The sequence below is a fragment of the Oncorhynchus nerka genome, linkage group LG7, assembly GCF_034236695.1.
Source record: "Oncorhynchus nerka isolate Pitt River linkage group LG7, Oner_Uvic_2.0, whole genome shotgun sequence".
In the NCBI taxonomy this organism is placed as follows: Eukaryota; Metazoa; Chordata; class Actinopteri; order Salmoniformes; family Salmonidae; genus Oncorhynchus; species Oncorhynchus nerka.
Window position 1 is genome coordinate 82,907,633 of NC_088402.1, and position 14,751 is coordinate 82,922,383.

Sequence of the window (14,751 nt, forward strand, 5' to 3'; positions counted from 1 at the left end):
CTGACTCATCCCCTGCATCTCTATAGCTCCATGATGCTGACTCATCCCTTGCATCTCTATAGTTCCATGATGCTGACTCACCCCCTGCATCTCTATAGCTCCATGATGCTGACTCACCCCCTGCATCTCTATAGCTCCATGATGCTGACTCATCCCTTGCATCTCTATAGTTCCATGATGCTGACTCACCCCCTACATCTCTATAGCTCCATGATGCTGACTCATCCCCTGCATCTCTATAGCTCCATGATGCTGACTCATCCCCTGCATCTCTATAGTTCCATGATGCTGACTCACCCCCTGCATCTCTATAGCTCCATGATGCTGACTCATCCCCTGCATCTCTATAGTTCCATGATGCTGACTCACCCCCTGCATCTCTATAGCTCCATGATGCTGACTCATCCCTTGCATCTCTATAGTTCCATGATGCTGACTCACCCCCTGCATCTCTATAGCTCCATGATGCTGACTCACCCCCTGCATCTCTATAGCTCCATGATGCTGACTCACCCCCTGCATCTCTATAGCTCCATGATGCTGACTCACCCCCTGCATCTCTATAGCTCCATGATGCTGACTCACCCCCTGCATCTCTATAGCTCCATGATGCTGACTCACCCCCTGCATCTCTATAGCTCCATGCATCACCTCTTTGTCAGGAGAATGGTGCAGCACTGGGCATCCACACTGAAACCTGCCCTGCTTTCTGTCTGTGTCTGTATCTTTGTCTGTGTCTGTGTCTTTGTCTGTGTCTGTGTCTGTAAGAGAGAGGATGCTGGAAGCTATAGAGGTAGGACCAGGCTGTCGCCATAGTAGAATTGTAAATTCAGCACTTTGCCGATGAAGGATGGTGAACCACACAGCCAATTAGCAGAGCTATAAAGCAAATATATCATGGCTGTTATGGACTATAGTCTTCATCTCTCTGTTGGTCATTACTACATAACTATTATTTTGCTACATAACACCTAGCCCTATTTGTTCAGTTATGGAGGTTCTGTGCCTAATGAATGCAGTTGGCCAATCTGAAACGATTCCCTATTCCATAGATAATGCTCCTTATTTCCTATACAGGGCACTACATTTAGTGCACTACAGTACACTATGGAAGTTATGCACTTCATGAGGAATAAGGCGCCATGTTAGGCTAAGCCACTATTTGTTCCCACATGAATACCAACCACTCTCTGCTACTGGAGTTGGTTAGAGTTATCACATAGATAGTTATTACATAGAGCATTATCATATAGACAGTTATCACATAGATAGTTATCACATAGACAGTTATCACATAGATAGTTATCACATAGACAGTTATCACATAGATAGTTATCACATAGACAGTTATCACATAGATAGTTATCACATAGATAGTTATCACATAGACAGTTATCACATAGATAGTTATCGCATAGAGAGTTATCATATAGACAGTTATCACATAGATAGTTATCACATAGATAGTTATCACATAGACAGTTATCACATAGATAGTTATCACATAGATAGTTATCACATAGACAGTTATCACATAGAGCATTATCATATAGACAGTTATCACATAGACAGTTATTACATAGAGCATTATCATATAGACAGTTATCACATAGATAGTTATCACATAGATAGTTATCACATAGACAGTTATCACATAGATAGTTATCACATAGACAGTTATCACATAGATAGTTATCGCATAGAGAGTTATCATATAGAGAGTTATCATATTAGAGTTATTACATAGAAAGTTATCACATAGAGCATTATCATATAGACAGTTATCACATAGATAGTTATCACATAGAGTGATATCGCATAGACAGTTATTACATAGAAATGTATCACATAGAGCGTTAACATATAGAGCGTTATCATATAGACAGTTATTATATAGAGTGTTATCGTATGTGCAGAGTTATCATATATAGAGTTATCATATAAAGAGTTATCCCATAGACAGTTATCACATAGACAATTATCACATAGAGAGTTATCACATAGAGAGTTATCACATAGACAGTTATCACAAATATAGTTATTATATAGACAGTTATTACATAGAGAGTTATCACATATATAGTTATTATATAGACAGTTATTACATGGGGAGTTATCATATAGAGATGTATCACATAGACTGTTATCATTTAGAGAGTTATCACATAGAGCATTATCACATAGAGTGCTATCATATAGACAGTTATTACATAGACAGTTATCACATAGAGAGTTATCATGTAGCGTGTTATCATATACAGTTATCATATAGAGAGCTATCATATAGATAGTTATCACATAGAGCATTATCACATAGAGTGCTATCATATAGACAGTTATTACATAGACAGTTATCACATAGAGCATTATCATATAGACAGTTATCACAGAGCGTTAACATATAGAGAGTTATCATATGTACAGAGTTATCATATATAGAGTTATCATATAGGGAGTTATCATATAAAGAGTTATCATATAGACAATTATCACATATAGAGTTATCACATAGACAGTTATCACATATATAGTTATTATATAGAAAGTTATTACATAGAGAGTTATCATATCGAGAGGTATCACATAGACTGTTATCATTCAGAGAGTTATCACATAGAGAGTTATCATGTAGAGGGTTATCATATAGGGGGCTATCGTGTAGAGAGTTATCCTGTAGAGTGTTATCATATAGACAGTTATCATATAGAGAGCTATCGTATAGAGAGTTATCACATAGAGCGTTATCACATAGAGCGTTATCACATAGAGAGTTATCACATAGAGTGCAATCACATAGATAGTTATTACATAGAAAGTTATCACATAGAGCGTTGTTGCATAGACAGGTACACATAGAGAGTTATCACATAGAGCGTTAATATATAGAGAGTTATCATATAGACAGTTATTATATAGTGTTATCATATGTACAGAGTTATCATATATAGAGTTATCATATAGACAGTTATCATATAGACAATTATCACATAGAGAGTTATCACATAGACAGATATCACAAATATAGTTATTATTTAGTGAGTTATCATATAGAGAGATATCACATAGACTGTTATCATTTAGAGAGCTATCATATAGAGAGTTATCACATTGACATTTATCACAGAGAGTAATCATATAGACAGTTATCACATAGAGAGTTATGACATAGAGCGTTATCACATCGACAGTTATCATATAGAGATAATAGAGTGTTATTACATAGAGGAAGATGTGTTTTAACAATGGGAATATGAGTCATGTAAAGGGAGGGGTTCTAAACACAGTTCCATCAGGAGGGGGGTCTGCATGTGTGAGATGGAGGGGAAGAGAGAGCAGGCAGCAGTAGAAGCATGTCCGACTCGAGCGCTACAGGACTAATTGGTAATAAGGTATTGTGTTGCTCTCTGTCTCTTTCTCTCTCTCTGCCTTTGTCCGTGACTCAGTCTATGTGTCTGTTTCAGGGTCAGTCCACCTGTGTGTCTTTCCATCTGCTCTCTGTCCCCCCAATCTGGTACCTTTCATCTAATCTAATGCTCCAATGCTCTTCTCCTCCTCCCTCTCTCCTCCTCTGGTAGCTCGCCTTCTCTCCTCTCATTTGTGCTCAACCCTTCCTCATGTTTTCCACGTGCTCTACCTACCTCAGCAAAAAGTCTATTCTTGTTCACTCACTTCGTCAGCATTCCCCCTCCCTCTCTTCCTCCCTCCTTTTGTCCCCCCTCCCCTCCCCCTCAGATATACAGGAACGGTCTGTCTTTTCATCTTACCTCCCTGGACTTTGTTGCTCCACTTTGTACTTTGCATGTTTCTATCTTGTTTCAGATACTTGTGGTTAATACTGAGTTTGGAAATGATGAAATGGTTTCAATTCGGTTAAAAGATATAGAATAGTACAACAAATCAAATCAAATTGTATTGGTCACATACGCATGATTAGCCGATGTTACTGTGAGTGTAGAGAAATGCTTGCGCTTCTAGCTCCGGCAGTGCAGTAATATCTAACAAGTAATATCTAACAATTACACAACATATACCCAATACACACAAATCTAGTAAAGGAATGGAATTAAGAATACAAAAATATACGGACAAGCAATGTCAGAGCGGCATAGAAAAAGATACAGTAGGAGACAGTATATAGATATAAGATGAGTAATGCAAGATATGTAGACATTATTAAAGTGACTAGTGTTCTATTTATTAAAGTGGCCAGTGATTTCAAGTCTATGTATATAGGCAGCAGCCTCTAATGCGCTAGTGATGGCTATTTAACAGTCTGATGGCCTTGAGATAGAAGCTGTTTTTCAGTCTCTCAGTCCCAGCTTTGATGCACCTGTACTGACCTCGCCTTCTGGATGATAACAGGGTGAACAGGCAGTGGCTTGGGTGGTTGTTGTCCTTGATGAACTTTTTGGCCTTCCTGTGACGTCGGGTGGTGTTGTTGTCCTGGAGGGCAGGTAGTTTGCCCCAAGTGGTGAGATGGGCAGACCGCACCACCCTCTGGAGAGCCCTGCGGTTGCGGGTGGAGCAGTTTCCGTACCAGGTGGTGATACAGCCCGACAGGATGCTCTCAATTGTGCATCTGTAAAAGTTTGTGAAGGTTTTAGGTGACAAGCCAAATGTATTCAGCCTCCTGAGGTTGAAGAGGCGCTATTGCGCCTTCTTCGCCACACTGTCTGTATGGGTGGACCATTTCAGTTTGTCCGTGATGTGTACACCGAGGAACTTGACGCTTTCCACCTTCTCCACTGCTGTCCCATCCACGTGAATAGGGGTGCTCCCTCTGCTGTTTCCTGAAGTCCACGATCATCTCCTTTGTTTTGTTGACGTTGAGTGAGAAGTTATTTTCCTGGCACCACACTCCCAGAGCCCTCACCTCCCCCTGGAGGCTGACTCATCATTGTTGGTAATCAAGCCTACTGCTGATGTGTCATCTGCAAACTTGATGATTAAGTTGGAGGCGTGCGTGGCCACGCAGTCATGGGTGAACAGCGAGACAGGAGGGGACTGAGCATGCAACGCACCCTTGTGGGGCCCCAGTGTTGAGGATCAAAGCAGAGGTGTTGTTTACCACCTTCACCACCTGGGGGCGGCCGGTAGGAAGTCCAGGAAGTCCAGGATGCAGTTGCACAGGGCGGAGTTCAGTCTCGAGTTTAATGATGAGCTTGGAGAGTGCTATGACATGTCTTGAGAGATATTCATTTAGTTTATCATGTATAGCTTTTATGACCAATTCATTTTCAAACTAAAACTTGTTATCTCAATCAACAAAAATGTGGTTTCAGAAAACTGAGTGGCCGTGAGTGGCTGAATGGAAATAGGCCATGAGTATTTCTGAACTGTTATTTGGGGAAAGTGGTATTATAACATGCTGCTACTAAGAGAGCCTGTCTCACTGACTGACTGCAATGTGTACAGCTCCACCTGCTGGACAGACTATGTTACTGCTACTGCATGTCACTACCTCGTGTTTATTTTCTTTGGCCAAGAGTTGTTGCTGTGTGAAAGAGAAGAGGCTTTATTCTGTGAGGGTGTTCGTTAGTCTCATCTCTCTCTCTCTCTCTCTCTCTCTCTCTCTCTGTCTCTCTGTCTCTCTCTCTGTCTCTCTCTCTCTCAAATTCAAGCTGCTTTATTGGCATGAAAAACATTGCGTCAAAATTGGCAAAGCAATAAAATAAAACAATGAAGAATGATTATATAAAATTATAGTAAATATTAATAAAAATATGCGAATAAATAATATAAATAACATCAATATAATGGTAACAGTCAATGATAGAACAATTGAATAAATAATAAAAAGGCAAAACATGGAAAATTGAATAACAGCATTTCTATCTCTAATATCTCTACTACCACTAGTAGCATTACTATCTCTAATATCTCTACTACTACCACCATTACCACTAGTAGCATTACTATCTCTAATATCTCTACTACCACTAGTAGCATTACTATCTCTAATATCTCTACTACTACCATTACCACTAGTAGTATTACTATCTCTAATATCTCTACTACCACTAGTGACATTACTATCTCTAATATCTCTACTACTACCACCATTACCACTAGTAGCATTACTATCTCTAATATCTCTACTACCACTAGTAGCATTACTATCTCTAATATCTCTACTACCACTAGTAGCATTACTATCTCTAATATCTCTACTACTACCACCATTACCACTAGTAGCATTACTATCTCTAATATCTCTACTACCACTAGTAGCATTACTATCTCTAATATCTCTACTACTACCATTACCACTAGTAGTATTACTATCTCTAATATCTCTACTACCACTAGTGGCATTACTATCTCTAATATCTCTACTACCACTAGTAGCATTACTATCTCTAATATCTCTACTACCACCATTACCACTAGTAGCATTACTATCTCTAATATCTCTACTACCACCATTACCACTAGTAGCATTACTGTCTCTAATATCTCTACTACTACCATTACCACTAGTGGCATTACTATCTCTAATATCTCTACTACCACCATTACCAGTAGTAGCATTACTGTCTCTAATATCTCTACTACTACCATTACCACTAGTAGCATTACTATCTCTAATATCTCTACTACCACCATTACCACTAGTAGCATTACTATCTCTAATATCTCTACTACCACCATTACCAGTAGTAACATTACCGTCTCTAATATCTCTACTACCATGAGTAGCATTACTATCTCTAATATCTCTACTACCACCATTACCACTAGTAACATTACTGTCTCTAATATCTCTACTACTACCATTGCCACTCGTAGCATTACTATCTCTAATATCTCTACTATCACGAGTAGCATTACAATCTCTACTACCACCATTACCAGTAGTAGCATTACCGTCTCTAAAATCTCTACTACTACCATTACCACTAGTAGCATTACTATCTCTAATATCTCTACTACCACCATTACCACTAGTAGCATTACTATCTCTAATATCTCTACTACCACCATTACCAGTAGTAACATTACCGTCTCTAATATCTCTACTACGATGAGTAGCATTACTATCTCTAATATCTCTACTACCACCATTACCACTAGTAACATTACTGTCTCTAATATCTCTACTACTACCATTGCCACTCGTAGCATTACTATCTCTAATATCTCTACTATCACGAGTAGCATTACAATCTCTACTACCACCATTACCAGTAGTAGCATTACCGTCTCTAAAATCTCTACTACCATGAGTAGCATTACTATCTCTAATATCTCTACTACCACCATTACCACTAGTAGCATTACTGTCTCTAATATCTCTACTACTACCATTACCACTAGTAGCATTACTATCTCTAATATCTCTACTATCACGAGTAGCATTACTAGCTCTACTACCACCATTACCACTAGTAGCATTACTGTCTCTAATATCTCTACTACCACTAGTTGCATTACTATCTCTAATCTCTCTACTACTACCATTACCACTAGTAGCATTACTATCTCTAATATCCCTACTATCACGAGTAGCATTACTATCTCTAATATCTCTACTACCACCATTACCACTAGTAGCATTACTATCTCTAATATCTCTACTACCACCATTACCACTAGTAGCATTACTGTCTCTAATATCTCTACTACTACCATTACCACTACTAGCATTACTGTCTCTAATATCTCTACTACCACCATTACCACGAGTAGCATTACGGTCTCTAATATCTCTACTACTACCATTACCACTAGTGGCATTACTATCTCTAATATCTCTACTACCACCATTACCAGTAGTAGCATTACTGTCTCTAATATCTCTACTACTACCATTACCACTAGTAGCATTACTATCTCTAATATCTCTACTACCACCATTACCACTAGTAGCATTACTATCTCTAATATCTCTACTACCACCATTACCAGTAGTAGCATTACCATCTCTAAAATCTCTACTACCATGAGTAGCATTACTATCTCTAATATCTCTACTACCACCATTACCACTAGTAGCATTACTGTCTCTAATATCTCTACTACTACCATTACCACTAGTAGCATTACTATCTCTAATATCTCGAGTAGCATTACTATCTCTACTACCACCATTACCACTAGTAGCATTACTGTCTCTAATATCTCTACTACCACTAGTTGCATTACTATCTCTAATCTCTCTACTACTACCATTACCACTAGTAGCATTACTATCTCTAATATCCCTACTATCACGAGTAGCATTACTATCTCTAATATCTCTACTACCACCATTACCACGAGTAGCATTACTATCTCTAATATCTCTACTACCACTAGTAGCAGTACTATCTCTAATATCTCTACTACCACCATTACCACGAGTAGCATTACTATCTCTAATATCTCTACTACTACCATTACCACGAGTAGCATTACTATCTCTAATATCTCTACTACCACGAGTAGCATTACTATCTCTAATATCTCTACTACCACCATTACCACAAGTTGCATTACTGTCTCTAATATCTCTACTACCACCATTACCACTAGTAGCATTACTATCTCTAATATCTCTACTACCACGAGTAGCATTACTATCTCTAATATCTCTACTACCACCATTACCACGAGTAGCATTACTGTCTCTAATATCTATACTACTACCATTACCACTAGTAGCATTACACTAATAGTAGCATTACTATCTCTAATATCTCTACTACCACCATTACCACGAGTAGCATTACTGTCTCTAATATCTATACTACCACGAGTAGCATTACTATCTCTAATATCTCTACTACCACCATTACCACGAGTAGCATTACTGTCTCTAATATCTATACTACTACCATTTCAGTAAATACAGTACAATGCAATGAGGATAATGAAATCCAGTTCATTCCAGTAATAATAATAATAGCACATATAATCATGTATACAGGTACAACACTTCAGCTGTTATATTGTGGCCTCTTCAGTCGATACATTTAAATAAATACAAATAAGATTAAAAAATAAATAAAGAATGTATAATAAATAAACAACAACAACGTGATGGTTTCACTATGTATTACTGTCAGTTATATACAATGTAAATACTATGATGATGGTTCCACTATGTATTACTGTCAGTTATATACAATGTAAATACTATGATGATGGTTCCACTACCATTTATACAATGTAAATACAGTGATGGTTCAATGTATTACTGTCAGTTATAATGAAATACTATGATGATGGTTTCCAGTTATATACATAATACTATGATGATGGTTTCACATATAATCATGTATACAGATGATACAACACTTCAGCTGTAAATACTATGATGATGGTTTCACTTCAGTCAGTTATATACAATTATGATAAATAAATTACAAATAAGAATTAAAAATGATGGTTTCAAATAAGTTATATACAATGTAAATACTATGATGATGGTTCCATGTATTAATAACTGTCATATATACAATGTCAATACTATGATGATGGTTCCACAACAAATACAATAATACTATGATGATGGTTTCACTATGTATTACTGTCAGTTATATACAATGTAAATACTATGATGATGGTTCCACTATGTATTACTGTCAGTTATATACAATGTAAATACTATGATGATGGTTCCACTATGTATTACTGTCAGTTATATACAATGTCAATACTATGATGATGGTTCCACTATGTATTACTGTCAGTTATATACAATGTAAATACTATGATGATGGTTCCACTATTACTGTATTACTGTCAATGTAAATACTATGATTGGTTCCACTATATACAATGTAAATACTATGATGATGGTTCCACTATGTATTACTGTCAGTTATATACAATGTAAATACTAATACTATGATGATGGTTGGTTCCACTATGTATTACTGTCAGTTATATACAATGTAAATACTATGATGATGGTTCCACTATGTATTACTGTCAGTTATATACAATGTAAATACTATGATGATGGTTCCACTATGTATTACTGTCAGTTATATACAATGTAAATACTATGATGATGGTTCCACTATGTATTACTGTCAGTTATATACAATGTAAATACTATGATGATGGTTCCACTATGTATTACTGTCAGTTATATACAATGTAAATACTATGATGATATATACAATGTAAATACTATGATGATGGTTTCACTATGTATTACTGTCAGTTATATACAATGTCAATACTATGATGATGGTTCCACTATGTATTACTGTCAGTTATATACAATGTCAATACTATGATGATGGTTCCACTATGTATTACTGTCAGTTATATACAATGTCAATTCTTCAGGGAATGAATGATCATGGGATGGCCCTCGGGCTATGGCAATCATATACATATAACCATCTCTCTGAATGTCATCCCCTTGTAGGATCCTGTGCCTCTCCCAGTATTATATGCCTGTATTGATCTGATGTCAGTGTTTTGTGGTTGGCAGCTAGGTCTTTTAGGTGATCTTTTTAAAGCTCTGCTATTTAGATACGGTGATTGTTGTTAAAGGCTCATGTTTTTTCTGAGGGGAAGAAAAGGAATGAAACGTTTTGTGACTTGTGTCTGCACTGAAGGTAGCCTACAGTAGTCTTCTGAACAACACAGTGGCCCAAGCTTTGGATAATTGTTCAAATCGGGAAATGATCTCATTCAACTGGAGTTTGAGTGTTTGACAATAAATAGTTCTCTGCAAAGCGAACCACAGGTTTTGTACTGCTAAGATTCACAGAGCGGAGAAGTGAAAATCGGGAATATTCTAAGACACCAAGGTCGGGCCCCTCAGCATATAAACATGACATGAGCCATGATCTTTTTTTTTTTTGAATAACAGGATATTTGATTTAAAACTGCTATATTGATTAAACATGATTGATTACGTAGAAGTAGTGTTGGTCTCTAGCATTATATTGATTACCTTCTTCTTTTCTGCAAGAGCCATATCTCCATCTAGTTTTCAGTGTGCTCCTTCCGCACCAGAATGGATATGGTTAGTGGATAAAGGTCTGTTATAAGAATCCCTTCTACAGTATGTGACGTCATGCGTTTTGGTTACTGTGTTTTTCTATATACATGTCCACGTCTCTTCTATGCAGAACCTTTTCTTAAGGAGCTCAGTCGGGGTCCCAAAAAGTGAGAAAAGTGGAATACACCAGGTGCAATTTCTACATTTGGTTCTGCATCAGCCATCATCAGTTGTCAAATCAAATCAAATCAAATTGTATTTGTCACATACACATGGTTAGCAGATGTTAATGCGTGTGTAGCGAAATGCTTGTGCTTCTAGTTCCGACAATGCAGTAATAACCAACAAGTAATCTAACTAACAATTCCAAAACTACTGTCTTATACACAGTGTAAGGGGATAAAGAATATGTACATAAGGATATATGAATGAGTGATGGTACAGGGCAGCATACAGTAGATGGTATCGAGTACAGTATATACATATGAGATGAGTATGTAAACAAAGTAAACAAAGTGGCATAGTTAAAGTGGCTAGTGATACATGTATTACATAAGGATGCAGTCAGTGATATAGAGTACAGTATATACGTATGCATATGAGATGAATAATGTAGGGTAAGTAACATTATATAAGGTAGCATTGTTTAAAGTGGCTAGTGATATATTTACATCATTTCCCATCAATTCCCATTATTAAAGTGGCTGGAGTTGAGTCAGTGTCAATGTCAGTGTGTTGGCAGCAGCCACTCAATGTTAGTGGTGGCTGTTTAACAGTCTGGTGGCCTTGAGATAGAAGCTGTTTTTCAGTCTCTCGGTCCCAGCTTTGATGCACCTGTACTGACCTCGCCTTCTGGATGATAGCGGGGTGAACAGGCAGTGGCTCGGGTGGTTGATGTCCTTGATGATCTTTATGGCCTTCCTGTAACATTGGGTGGTGTAGGTGTCCTGGAGGGCAGGTAGTTTGCCCCCGGTAATGCGTTGTGCAGACCTCACTACCCTCTGGAGAGCCTTACGGTTGAGGGCGGAGCAGTTGCCGTACCAGGCGGTGATACAGCCCGCCAGGATGCTCTCGATTGTGCATCTGTAGAAGTTTGTGAGTGCTTTTGGTGACAAGCCGAATTTCTTCAGCCTCCTGAGGTTGAAGAGGCGCTGCTGCGCCTTCTTCACGATGCTGTCTGAGTGAGTGGACCAATTCAGTTTGTCTGTGATGTGTATGCCGAGGAACTTAAAACTTGCTACCCTCTCCACTACTGTTCCATCGATGTGGATAGGGGGGTGTTCCCTCTGCTGTTTCCTGAAGTCCACAATCATCTCCTTAGTTTTGTTGACGTTGAATGTGAGGTTATTTTCCTGACACCACACTCCGAGGGCCCTCATCTCCTCCCCGTAGGCCGTCTCGTCGTTGTTGGTAATCAAGCCTACCACTGTTGTGTCGTCCGCAAACTTGATGATTGAGTTGGAGGCGTGCGTGGCCACGCAGTCGTGGGTGAACAGGGAGTACAGGAGAGGGCTCAGAACGCACCCTTGTGGGGCCCCGTGTTGAGGATCAGCGGGAGGAGATGTTGTTGCCTACCCTCACCACCTGGGGGCGGCCCGTCAGGAAGTCCAGTACCCAGTTGCACAGGGCGGGGTCGAGACCCAGGGTCTCGAGCTTGATGACGAGCTTGGAGGGTACTATGGTGTTGAATGCCGAGCTGTAGTCGATGAACAGCATTCTCACATAGGTATTCCTCTTGTCCAGATGGGTTAGGGCAGTGTGCAGTGTGGTTGAGATTGCATCGTCTGTGGACCTATTTGGGCGGTAAGCAAATTGGAGTGGGTCTAGGGTGTCAGGTAGGGTGGAGGTGATATGGTCCTTGACTAGTCTCTCAAAGCACTTCATGATGACGGAAGTGAGTGCTACGGGGCGGTAGTCGTTTAGCTCAGTTACCTTAGCTTTCTTGGGAACAGGAACAATGGTGGCCCTCTTGAAGCATGTGGGAACAGCAGACTGGTATAGGGATTGATTGAATATGTCCGTAAACACACCGGCCAGCTGGTCTGCGCATGCTCTGAGGGCGTGGCTGGGGATGCCGTCTGGGCCTGCAGCCTTGCGAGGGTTAACACATTTAAATGTCTTACTCACCTCGGCTGCAGTGAAGGAGAGACCACATGTTTTCGTTGCAGGCCGTGTCAGTGGCACTGTATTGTCCTCAAAGCGGGCAAAAAAGTTATTTAGTCTGCCTGGGAGCAAGACATCCTGGTCCGTGACTGGGCTGGGTTTCTTCTTGTAGTCCGTGATTGACTGTAGACCCTGCCACATGCCTCTTGTGTCTGAGCCGTTGAATTGAGATTCTACTTTGTCTCTGTACTGACGCTTAGCTTGTTTGATAGCCTTGCGGAGGGAATAGCTGCACTGTTTGTATTCGGTCATGTTACCAGACACCTTGCCCTGATTAAAAGCAGTGGTTCGCGCTAGGGAATGTTTTAATCGTTGCTATGGGAACGACATCTTCAACGCACGTTCTAATGAACTCGCACACCGAATCAGCGTATTCGTCAATATTGTTATCTGACGCAATACGAAACATGTCCCAGTCCACGTGATGGAAGCAGTCTTGGAGTGTGGAGTCAGCTTGGTCGGACCAGCGTTGAACAGACCTCAGCGTGGGAGCCTCTTGTTTAAGTTTCTGCCTGTAGGCAGGGATCAACAAAATGGAGTCGTGGTCAGCTTTTCCGAAAGGGGGGCGGGGCAGGGCCTTATATGCGTCGCGGAAGTTAGAGTAACAATGATCCAAGGTTTTACCACCCCTGGTTGCGCAATCGATATGCTGATAAAATTTAGTTTAATTAATTTAAACTTAATTTAGGGAGTCTTGTTTTCAGATTAGCTTTGTTAAAATCCCCAGCTACAATGAATGCAGCCTCCGGATAAATGGTTTCCAGTTTGCAAAGAGTTAAATAAAGTTCGTTCAGAGCCATCGATGTGTCTGCTTGGGGGGGGATATATACGGCTGTGATTATAATCGAAGAGAATTCTCTTGGTAGATAATGCGGTCTACATTTGATTGTGAGGAATTCTAAATCAGGTGAACAGAAGGATTTGAGTTCCTGTATGTTTCTTTCATCACACCATGTCTAGTTAGTCATGAGGCATACGCCCCCGCCACTCTTCTTACCAGAAAGATGTTTGTTTCTGTCGGAGCGATGCGTGGAGAAACCCGTTGGCTGCACCGCAACGTATAGCGTCTCTCCAGTGAGCCAAGTTTCCGTGAAGCAAAGAACGTTACAGTCTCTGATGTCCCTCTGGAATGCTACCCTTGCTCGGATTTCATCAACCTTGTTGTCAAGAGACTGGACATTGGCAAGAAGAATGCTAGGGAGTGGTGCACGGTGTGCCCGTCTCCGGAGTCTGACCAGAAGACCGCCTCTTTTCCCTCTTTTTCGGAGTCGTTTTTTGGGGTCGCTGCATGGAATCAATTCCGTTGACCTGTTTGTAAGGCAGAACACAGGATCCGCGTCGCGGAAAACATATTCTTGGTCGTACTGATGGTGAGTTGACGCTGATCTTATATTCAGTAGTTCTTCTCGACTGTATGTAATGAAACCTAAGATGACCTGGGGTACTAATGTAAGAAATAACACGTAAAAAAACATAAAACTGCATAGTTATGTCAGTCACTGACAACGACTCAATTATCCCGTGTCAGCTGACATGTTTTAGATTGTTAGGGAAAGTAGTCTAGCCATGTCACAATGTCGCCGGCTTTCTAGCCTCCACCGATCTACATTTATTTTTCCATAGATGATATGTTAAAACTCAGT